The sequence below is a fragment of the Hypanus sabinus genome, chromosome 3, assembly GCF_030144855.1.
Source record: "Hypanus sabinus isolate sHypSab1 chromosome 3, sHypSab1.hap1, whole genome shotgun sequence".
NCBI classification, from domain to species: Eukaryota; Metazoa; Chordata; class Chondrichthyes; order Myliobatiformes; family Dasyatidae; genus Hypanus; species Hypanus sabinus.
Window position 1 is genome coordinate 3,399,622 of NC_082708.1, and position 12,112 is coordinate 3,411,733.

Consider the following 12,112-nt stretch of genomic DNA (forward strand, 5'->3'; position numbering starts at 1 on the left):
TAGAATAGATGTGAAGATGTTTCCTATAGTGGGGGAGTCTAGAACCTGAGGCACAACCTCAGAATAGAGGGGCATCCCTTTAGAACAGATGAGGAGGAATTTCTTTAGCCAGATGGTAACGAATCTGGAATTCATTGCTAGGTGGCTGTGGAAGCCAAATCATTGGGTATATTTTAAATGATGTTTGATAGATTCTTGGTTAGTCAAGGCTTCAAAAGGCAGGAAAATGGCATTGAGAGGGATAATAACTCAGCCATGATAGAATGTTAGAACAGACTCAGTGGGCTGAATTACCTAATTCTGCTCCACTGTCTTTTGGAGAATCTTTAATGCTACTTGCCAAGGAATTATGTCACCTGATTCTAGTTTATTTCCAGCTTCTTTATAATCCTCAAGGACTTGAGTTTTATTTTTTAGCTGTTTTGCATTTAGACCTTGTATATGCTTCCTCTTTCTTGACTAAATCCCCCAACTCTTAACATCCAAGGTTCTCTTACTTTTCCACCCTTGTCCTTTTTATTTTTATTGTATTTAGAGATGTGCACAGTAACAGGCCATTCCAACCCAACAGGCCCACCCTGCCTAATTATACCATCTGACCATTTAACCTACTAGCACATCTCTATGGAATTTGGGAGGAAACCCATGCAGTCACGCAGAGAAAACACAAACTCCTAAAAGACAGTGGTAGTAAGTAGTTGCCTCTGAATGGAGGTCTGACAAGTTGGGTGCTGCAGAGATTGGTGTGGGTCTGTTGTTTGCTATCTATATCAATGATCGATTGTTGATGTGGTACACCGGATGAGCAAATGTGCAGATGACGCCAAGACTGGAGGTGTTGTGGACAGCAAGGAAGATGACCAGAGCTTCCAGCCAGATCTGGATCAGCTGGAATTTAATACAGACAAGTGTAAGGTGTTGCACTTTTTTTGGGGGGGGGGGAGGAGAGAACAAACCAAGATAGGCCTTGCACAGAGCAGTAGGGCATTGATGAGTGGTAGAACAGAGGGATCTGGGAATGAAGACTTGTAGTTCCTTGAAAGGCCATCATAGGTAGATGGGGTAGTAAAGAAAGCTTTTAACAGATTGGAATGTGTTGAAATTCAATAAGATGTTGATGAAGCCTAATTTGGAGTACTCTCCATAAGACCATAAGAATTAGGAGCAGGAGTAGGCCATCTGGCCAATCGAGTTGGCCCCGCCATTCAATAAGGTAATGGCTGATCTGTCTGTAAACTCAGCTCCATTTACCTGCCTTTTCCCCATAACCCTTAATTCCCTTAGATGTAAAAACCTATCTAACTGTATCTTAAATATATTTAGGAAAGAAGCCTCAACTGCTTCCCCGGGCAGAGAATTCCACAGATTTGCCACTCTGGGGAAAGAGTTTCTCATCTCTGTCCTAAATCTTCTCCCCTGAATCTTGAGGCAATGTCCCCTAGTTCTAGTCTCACCTACCAATGGAAACAACTTTACTACTTCTATCCCTTGCAAAATTTTGTATGTTTCTATAAGCTCCTCTCACACTTCTGAATTCCAGAGAGTATAGTCCCAGGTGACTCAATCTCTCATAGGTAACCCATTCATCCCTGGAATCAATGTGGATTCCTTTGCACTGCCTCCAGAGTCAGTATACCCTTCCTCAAGTAAGGAGACCAGAACTGCACACAGTACTCCAGGAGCGGCCTCACCAGTACCCTGTACAGTTGCAGCATAACCTCCCTGTTCTTGAATTCAATCCCTCTAGCAATGAAGGCCAACATTCCATTTGTGGCCTTAATAACCTGTTGTACCTGCAAGCCAACTTTTTGCAATTCATGAACAAGCACTCCAAAGTCCATCTGCACAACAGCATGCTGCAATCTTTCATCAATTAAATAATAATCTGCTCTTCTATTATTCCTTCCAAAGTGGATGATCTTGCATTTACCAACATTGTATTCCATCTGCCGGACCTTGGCCCACTCACTTAACCTATCTATATCCCTCTGCAGACTCTCCACATCCTCTGTACAATTTGCTTTTCCACTCAGTTTAGTGTCATCAGCAAATTTTGCTACACTACACTCAGTCCCCTCTTCCAAGTCATCAATGTAAATGGTAAACAGCTGCAGGCCCAGCATTGACCCCTGCGGCACCCCACTCACCACTGACTGCCAAGCAGAGAAACACCCATTTATACCAACTCTGCCTTCTTTTCCTAAACCAATCCACTATCCATGCCATTACACTTCCTCTGACTCCATGCATTGATATCTTATTTATAAGTCTCTTGTGCGGCACCTTATCGAATGCCTTCTGGAAATCCAAGTATACGACATCCACCTGTTCCCCTCTATCCACTACACTCATTACGTCCTCAAAGAACTCCAATGAGTTTGACAAACAGGACCTGCCCTTTCTGAATCCATGCTGCATCTGTCTAATGGAACTACTCGTTTTGAAATGGTTTGCTACTTCTTCCTTAATGACAGCTTCAAGCATTTTCATGACTACAGATGTTAAGCTAACTGATCTATAGTTGCCCATCTTTTACCTACATCCTGTTTTAAAAAGTGGCATGACATTTGCTGGGAGCTGCTGAGTCTAGAGTTTTGATAAATGATTACCAACACATCTACTATAACCTCCTTCAATTCCTTCAACACCCTGGGATGCATCCCATCAGGACCAGGGAACTTATCTACCTTCAGGCCCTTTAGTTTGCTTATCACTATCTCTTTAGTGACAGTGATTTTATCGAGGTCCTTACCTACCATTTTGTCCATAACATCCTTCTTTGGCAAGCTTTAGTCACCTTCCTACAGGAAAGATGTAAATAAGGTTGAAAATTACAAAGATGTTGCCAGGAATTGACCTGAGTTATAGGCAAAGGTTGAATACATTAGGACTCTTCCCCAGAACAGGAAGATTGAGGGCAGATTTGATAGAGGTATACAAAATTATGAGGGGTATAGATAGGGTAAATGCTGTTTTTTTTTCCACTGAGGTTGGGTGAGATGACAACTAGAGATGAGAGGTGAAATGTTTAAGGGGAAGATGAGGGAGAACTTCACTCTGAGGGTGGTGAGTGTGAAATATGCTGCCAGTGGATGTGGGGTCAATTCCAATATTTAAGAGAAGTTTAGAAATGTACTTGGATGGGAGGACTATGGTCTGGGTGCTGGTTGATAGTTTGGCACAGACTAGGTGGGCCAAAGGACCTGTTTCTGTGCTGCAGTGTTCAAAGCCCAGTGAAGCACACAGGTGCTGCCCTCACCGCCCAGAACATGTCCTCCTCTCATTACACTAATCAGGGAGGAGGTGTAGGAGCTTGATGACCCATACTCAAGTGTTTTAGGAACAGCTTCTTCCCTCTGTCAGATTCCTGAATAGTCCATGAACACTATTTAGATATTATTGTAATTGTGTATTGCACTGTACTGAAACTAATTTTGTGACATACTGTATGCCAGTGTAGATAAACTGGGACCCATTCTGGTCAGCATCATGGCTGATTGGGTCTACTTCCCTCTTCTTGTCTGAGGAATAGAACAAGCAGATGGGGATGTCTTGGGAAATGATGTCTTGTGAAAGAGACAGTGTTATGTAAAAGAACAGTCACTGATAAATAAGGAACAAATGGATGGTTGAGGTAATAGTGGAACAGTGTCAGCAGGAAGCGGTTGCTGGTTCTGGGTGTCTTTGCAATGCTGAGGTTTGAAGTCCAGAATGAGGTGTAAAATTTGTTGCTTACTGCCATGTTACAAGAACAAAGAATGGACAAAGAAGTTCATTGTCATCCTACAGAACTCTAAACAAATAACAACGTTCCAGTAATAAAAATAAACCTATGAAACAGCCAGATTCAAGTGGCATGATACTCGCATAAGAAACAGGAGCAGGAGTAGACTCATCTCTACCAACCTGCTTTTTCTGCTTAACCCTTAATTCCCCTACTATGCGAGAGCTGCTTTACATGACCATGATTATTCTTTGTAAATTTTTATATAGCAGTGGTTTGCCTTTGCCTTCTGGACAATGCTTTTACAAGACGGGTGACCTGAGCCGCTATCTCTTAAGAGATTGTATGCCTGGTATCAGCAGTAGCATAACTAGGACTTGCAATGTGCACCAGCTTTGCATGATTGGTGATCAAAGGGGAGGGCTAAGGATCACCTGCAAGCTAGCCTTTGATAGAGATGTATCTCCACCCTGCCACCCTACATACACAATAATGCAAGCAAGAATAAGAAAGTTAAATTACAAGACAGGTAACAATTTTACACCAATCCAATAGGGTTAAAGAAACATGGAGTCCTATAAATAAGGGCTGTATAACAAGTTCTACTTGGAGGTGTGCAATAAATGTGTTAAAGGAAGTCTTATGAGATGACTGACAGCAGTGACCTAACACCAGCAGCTGGACGCAAGTTTCTGTAGAGGGTGGAAATCCAGAGCAATACACACATAATGCTGGAGGAACTCAGCAGGCCAGGCAGCATCTATGGAGAGGAATAAACAGTTGACAGAGACCCATCAAGCCCCCAAGTCAGGAACCGAGAAGATCCCACCTAGACTGAACCCTGGCCAGTTCATCAAGACTGGGTAATATCTGATTACAGGTCGTGGGTTCTGTTGTGAAAGTAAACCTCAGTTGTGAAACTAAAGAGTTAAGTAATTGTATGAAGTGATGTAGTAAATCTTCCAGATGATTGAACTAATCATGATTAAAAACCATTTGGATTCGTATATGGAGTGGAGACATTCAGAAGGATATGGGCCGAATGTGAGCAAATGGGAATGGCTTGGTGGGCACCATGGACTAGTTGGGCCAAATAGCTTTTTTGTGCTGTATTACTCTTGACAAGCATAAAGATCTATAGTTGTTTAGTGTTCTTTGTTGTGTGTGGCAATGACCACTACACAGTGCCTGCCATCCTGAATACAGCCATTTATTCCCACTGTTTTCTGTCAGCGGTAAGCCAATTTGCAATCCACGCTACTACATTACGCCCAATCCCCCACGCTGCAATTCTACACACTAACCCTTTGTGAGGACTTCAAAGGCTTTATGCAAAACAATCTATTACTTCCCCTTCTACCAGTTAAACCTATAAAGATTATTAGGTTGGCTTTATTTGTCATATATGCATCAAAACATACAGTAAAATGTGTTGTTTGTCTGTGAGGATGTGTTGGAGTGTCACCCTGCATCCAGTGCCAACATAGCATGACTGCAACTGCTCCCCATGTGCCTTTGGAGTGGTGGAGGTTTCTTCTGGATGCTCCAGTTTCCTATGTGGTCATGAGGAATACGTATAAACTCCTTACAGACCCTGATCTTTGTTACTGTGGGGTTACACTAATTGCTTGTCAAACAGAACTCCGCTCTGATTTGTTTAATCTCACTCGATTTCAGGTTACATCCTTAATACTAGTTCAGGAAGGCACGAGGACACTACATAGCTCTGGCAGGTGAAGAGATTCTACAAGTATATTAAGAGCAGAATAATTATTAAGGAGAAAATGTGTTCTGTGTTAGTGGTCATCTATGTGTGGAACCACAAGAGAGAGGTGAGATTTTAAATGAATATTCCTCATCTGTATGAAACCTGGAGAAGGCCTGAAAGCTAAAGCACTAAGGGAAAAGAATTGTTTTGAAACATATCCATATTGCAAAATAGGAGTTGCTGGTGGCCTTAAAGCATATTGAGATAGACAAATCCCTGGGGACTGACCAAATGAATCCAAGGACACTATGGGAAGCTAGGGAAGAAACCACAGGAATCCTGGAAGAGATGTTTAATTCACCATTAGTCATGGGTCAGGTACTAGAAGACTGGAGGGCTGCTAATTTAAGAAAGACAGCAAGGGTAAGCCAGAGTACTACAGGCTGGTGAAACTGATACCAGTGGTAAGAAAGTTACTCGAGAGGATTCTGAGATCCAGGTTCTATCGGTACTTGGAAAGGGAAGGTCTGATTAGAGAAAGTCAGCGTGGCTTTGTGCATGGAAAATTGTGTTTCTTGAGGTGATGATTGATGAGGGAAGGTCAGTAGAGGTCCATGTATAGTTTAGCAAGGCTTTTGACCAAACTCCAAATGGTAAGTTTGTGTGAGCTGGCAGATTGGATACAACATTGACTTGGTTGTAGGAATCAGAAGGAGGAGGTAGAGGGTTGTTTTTCAGACTGGAGGTATGTGAACAGTAGTGTGCTACAGGGATTGGTGCTGGGTCTACTGTTGCTTATCTATAATGATTGGGTGGGAAAGTTGCTGGTGCAGTTGATAGATTTGTGGATGCCATCAAAACTAGTAATGTTATGGACAATGAAGTTTCTCCAAGGTGATGGAAGGATCTAGATCAACTGGGGAAAATAGGCTGAGGAATGGCAGATGGTGTTTAACCTGGACAAGTGCGACATGTTGCACTTAGTGAAGTTAAACCAGTTAACACAGTAAATGGTAGGGCACAAGGGAGTGTTGTAAACCAGACTAATAAACAATCTGAACACTACCTCACTATTTTGCTCTCTTTTCCTACTATTTATTTTATTTTCTGTATATTAGTAATTTATGATAATTATGTACCACACTATACACCTGCCACAAAACAAATTTCACATCATATGTCGGTGATAATAAACACAATTCTGATTCTGATTTCACAAGCTGCTGACTCACTGCCAATCTGTGGCTGATTCTACATCATTTGGTTCAAAATATAAGTACAAGGTTTGATTGTGCTGCATGGGTGTGTTTAAACTAGAGTTTCAGGCGACAGGCACCAGAGTGCCAGAACAGATACAGGTTGTGGAGAAAGATGTTGTTAAGCCTGCATACAAGTCGGAAATTGAAAGGTCGAGTGTAATGGGACTAATGTTCTGAGCTGCATATATTTTAATGCAAGAAGTATTGTAGGAAAGGCAGATGAGCTTAGGCATGGATCGACATTGTAGCCATTAGAGAAATCTGTTTGCAGGAGGGGCAGGACTGACAGCAGAATATTTTGTGGTTCTGTTGTTTTAGATGTGACCAAGTAGGAGGGATGGCATTATCAATCAGGGAAAAAGTCATGGCACTGCTCAGTCAGGACAGACTGGAGAAGTCATCTAGTGAGGCATTTTGGGTAGAGCTGAGGAATAAAAAGGGTATGATCATGTTAATGGAATAATATTGTAGACCACCCAACAGTCTACAGGATTTGGAGGAACAAAACTGTAAGAGAGATTACAGCAATTGCAAGAAACACAAGGCTGTGATAGTAGGTGATTTTAACTCTCTACATATTAACTGGGACTCCCATACTGTGAAAGAGCTGGAGGGGAAAGACATGTTAGTCCATAGCTGCCCCTACTGCTGTGATGAGGCCACACTCAGGTTGGAGGAGCAACATACTCTTGGGTAACCTCCAACCTGATGGCATGAACATCAATATCTACTGGTAGCTGCCTTCCCCAACCCACCTTCGCCATTCCAATTCCTGTTTTCCCCTTTCACCTTATCTCCTTAATTGCCCATCACCTTCATTTGGTGCTCCTCCCCTTTCATCCATGAGCTTCTACCTTCTACAGATTCCCCCTTCTCCAGCCTTTATCTCTTTCACCTATCAACTTCTCAGCTCTTTAATTCACCGCTAGCCCGTCCCAGATTTCCCTACCTACTTCCTTGTACTCATTCCTCCCTTCCCCCAGCTTCCTGCTCTAACTTCTCATCTTTTTTCCAGTCCTGCTGAAGGGTCTCAGCCCAAAACATTGACTGTTTACTCTTTTCCAGAGATGCTGCCTGGCCTGCTGAGTTCTTCCAGCATTTTGTGTGTGTTGCTTGGATGAGAAAGGGTTTATCAAGTGTGTTCAGGAAAATTTCCTTAACCAGGACATCGAAGTCCCAACTAGAAAGAGTTAGAGAATGAGACAGCATAGGTGACAGAAGTTTGTGTAGGGGAACAATTTGCATCTAGTGATTATAATGCCATTAGTTTCCAGGTAATTACAGAGAAGGATAGGTCTGGTACTTGAGATGAGATTCTCAATTGGAGAAAGGCCAATTCCAATGGTATCAGAAAGGGTGGATTGGTACGGCCTGTTTTCTTGCAAAGGTGTATTTGGTAATTGGGAGGCCTTCAAAAGTGAAATTTTGAAGTAGAGTTTGTATAAAAGGCAAGAATAACAAGATTTATGGAACCTTGGTGTTAGACAGATATTGAGGCCCTGGTTAAGTTAAAGGAGGTGCATAGCAAGTATAGGCATGTTGGGGCAGATGAGGTACTGTAGGAGTATAAGAAATGGAAGCGAACACTTGCGAAGGAAATCATGAGGGCTAAAGATAGACACCAGGTTGCTCTAGCGGACAAGGTGAAGGAGTGTCCTAAGAGCTTCTGCGTATATGTTAACAGCATAAGGACAAAATCAGTCATCTAGAAGATCAGAGTGGTAATCTATGTGTGGAGATGAAGGAGATGGGGAAAGATCTTAAATGAGGCCCAAGAAGAGATATTTAAAACATCCTTAGCTATGGGCAAGGTACCAGAGGATAGCTAAAGTTGTTCTGTTTCAGAAAGGCTTTAAGAATAAGCCAGGAACTTATAGGGCGATGAGCCTGACGGCAGTAGTGGGCAAGCTATTGGAAGCTATTTTAAAGGACCAGATGTATAAGTATTTGGATAGACAGGAATTGATTAGGGATAGTCAACATGGCTTGTGCCTCGAAAGTTCTGTCTAGCCATTCTTAGAGCTTTTTGAGGAAGTTACCAGGAAAGTTGATGAAGACAAGGCAGTGGATGTTGTCTGCATGGATTTAGTAAAGCCTTTGACAAGGTCCCGCATGGGAGGTTGATCAAGAATATTCAAATGCTTGGCATTCAAGACGGGGTAGTAAATTGGATTAGGCATTGGCTTCACAAAAGAAGCCAGAGAGTGGTAGTTGAGGGTTGCCTCTGACTGGAGGCCTGCCTGTAGTTTGGTGCTGCAGGGATCAGAGCTGGGTCCATTGTTATTTGTCATCTATATCAATGATCTGGATGAAAAGGTAGGAAACTGCATCAGCAGCTTGTGGATGACACAAAGATTGGTAGTGTAAGCTATCAAGAAGGAAGATCTGGACCAGCTGGCAAAATGGCAGATGGAATTTAATGTAGACAAGTTCAAGATGTTGCATTTTGGGAGGGCCAAACTGGGTAGGTCTTGCACAGTGAATGGTAGAGCACTGAGGAGTGTGGTAGAACATATGAATACAGATCCATAATTCTTGAGAGTGGAATCACAGCTAGATAGGGTTCTAAAGAAAGCTTTTTGCACAATGGCCTTCATAAATCAATGTAGGGAGTGCAGTGCAGGAATTGGGATGTTATGTTGAAATTCTACAAAACATTAGTGAGGCCTACTTTGGAGTATTGTGTCCAGTTTTGGATGTACAGGAAAGATTTAAACAAAATTGAAAGAGTACAGAGAAAATTTACAAGGATGTTGCTGGGACTTGAGGACCTGAGTTATGGGGAAAGATTGGATAGGTTAGAACTTTATTTCCCAGAATGTAGAAGATTGATGGGAGATTTGATAGTGGTTTACAAAATTGAGAGGTGTAGATAGGGTAAGTGCAAGCAGGCTTTACTCGCCTGAGGTTTGTTAGGGTGAAAGGAAAGGTTAAAGGTTTGAAAGCACCACGGTTTTCAAGGGATATTAGAAACTTGGTTCGGAAATAACAGTTTTAATTTCCTCAGCATAAACATCACTGAAGATCTTACGGCCTGTACATACCAGCTTTGCAGTGAAAAAGGCACAACAGATGGCTGAAGAAGTTTGGTATGGGCCCCCAAATCCTAAGAAAGTTTACAGGGGCACAATTGAGAGCATCCTGACTGGCTGTATCACTGCCTGGTACGGGAACTGTACTTCCCTCAATCGCAGCACTCTAGAGAGTGGTGCGGACAGCCCAGCACATCTGTAGATGTGAACTTCAGGTCATTTACAAATGCAGGTGTGAGAAAAGGGCCTGAAGGATCATTGGGGAACTGAGTCACCCCAACCACAAACTGTTCCAGCTATTACTCTATTACTATCGGGAAATGCTACCCCAGCATAAAAACTAGGACCAATAGGCTCTAGGGTAGCTTCTTCCACCAGGCCATCAGAAAGATTAATTCATGCTGACACAACTGTATTTCTATGGTATATTGTTGTACATATTATTTATTATAAATTACTATAAATTGCACATTTAGATGGAACTGTAACAAAGATTTTTACTCCTTATATATGAAGGATTTAAGAAATAAAGTCAATTCAATACAATCATTTATGAATGTTATCTTACATAGTTATATTTATTATTTTCTTTATCTTTTGTGTTTTTTGTGCTGCATTGGATCCGGAGTAACAATTATTTAATTCTCCTTTACACTTGTGCACTGGAAATAACATTAACACAAGCTTGAATCTTCAACATCACCAATAACCTGTCCTGCTCCAACCACGAAGATGTCACAGCTAAGAAATCTCACCGATGCCTCCAGCACCCAGGGCTTTTCTCACTGTTACCATCAGGTAGGAGGTACAGAAGCCTGAAGGCACAAACTCAACGATTCAGGAACAGCTTCTTCCCTCTGCCATCTGATTCCTGAATGGACTTTGAATCTTTGGGCACTACCTCACTTTTTTTTGATGTACAGTATTCCTGTTTTTGCACAATTTTTAAATCTATTGAATATATATTGTAATTGATTTACTTGTTTATTTATTATTATTATTTTTATTTTATTATTACTATTATTTTCTTCTATATTATGTATTGCATTGAACTGTTGCTGCTAAGTTAACAAATTTCACATCACATGCCGGTGATAATAAACCTGATTCTGATTCTGCTTCGACTCCTTAGGGCAGCTAAAGCAATTCCATTTCTCCCTGTTGACTCTCACCAATTTCTACTGATGCACCATAAAGAGTGTTCAGTTAGGATGCATTGTGGCTTGCTACAGCAACTGCTCTGCATGTGATTGTAGGGAGGGGTGGACACAGCCCTGCACATCACAGGAAACAGCTGCCTCTTCATGGACTCTGTCTACACTTCTCAATCCCTCAGTAAAGCAGCCAGTATAATCAAAACCTCCAGCCACCTCAGGGAATTCTTTCTACTTCCCTCTCCCATCAGGCAGAAGATACAAAAGCCTGAAAGTACATACCACCAGGCTCCAGGACAGCTTCTAGCCTGCTGTTATATGTTGGGCTTGACCTCAGAATCCACCTAAATGTGACTTTATGGTCTACCTGTGCTGCATTCTCTCTGTGGCTGTAACGTTTTACTCTGCATTCTTTTGTTTCTTTTCCTTGTACTACCTCAACACACTGGATTGATCTATGGATCCGTATGAAAGGTATGCAAAACAAAGATCGTCACTGTGCCTCAAGACTTGCACCACTAACCTCAAGAACACTTACCTCAACCATCAGACTCTTGAACAAAAGAGAATAGCTAACCCATTTAAGGGTTATTTACAGTTTACAGTTCCTGATGTTTACAGTTTGCAATTACAGTTCTATAGATTTGCTAATTATGTCCACAGAAAAAGAATCTCAGGGTTGTATGCGGTGACATGTATGTACTCTGATAATAAATTTTGTGACCGTAAGCTAAAATTCGGCAGTTGTTTGGGATATGCTGGGAATGCACACTGGTTGATCCTGCTCCGTTCATACATCCTCATCAGCTGAGGACAACTCAAACGTGAGCACACTGAATCTGCCAGCATAGGAATGGCCCCTTTAGCTCACCATCTGTGAAAGGAAATAGGAATAACCTTGGGAATTATAGATCAATCTGTGGTGGGCAAACTACTGGAGAGGATTCTTAGAGACAGGGCATACGAGTTTTTGGAGAAGCAAAGTTTGATGAGGGATAGTCAGCGTGGCTTTGTGAGGGGCAGGTCATACCTCACAAGCCTGATTTGAATTATTTGAGGATGTGACAGAGCATATTGATAAAGGTAGAGCAGTGAAAATGGAGATTGGTAAGGTGGTTGACAAAGTTCCTCATGGTAGGTGCAGAGTTGTGGGTCGAGAGTGATCACTGCAGGGACATCCAGTTATTGCCCTGTTCTTGCCTGTCACAAGCATGGCGGCAGCACTGATTCCAACA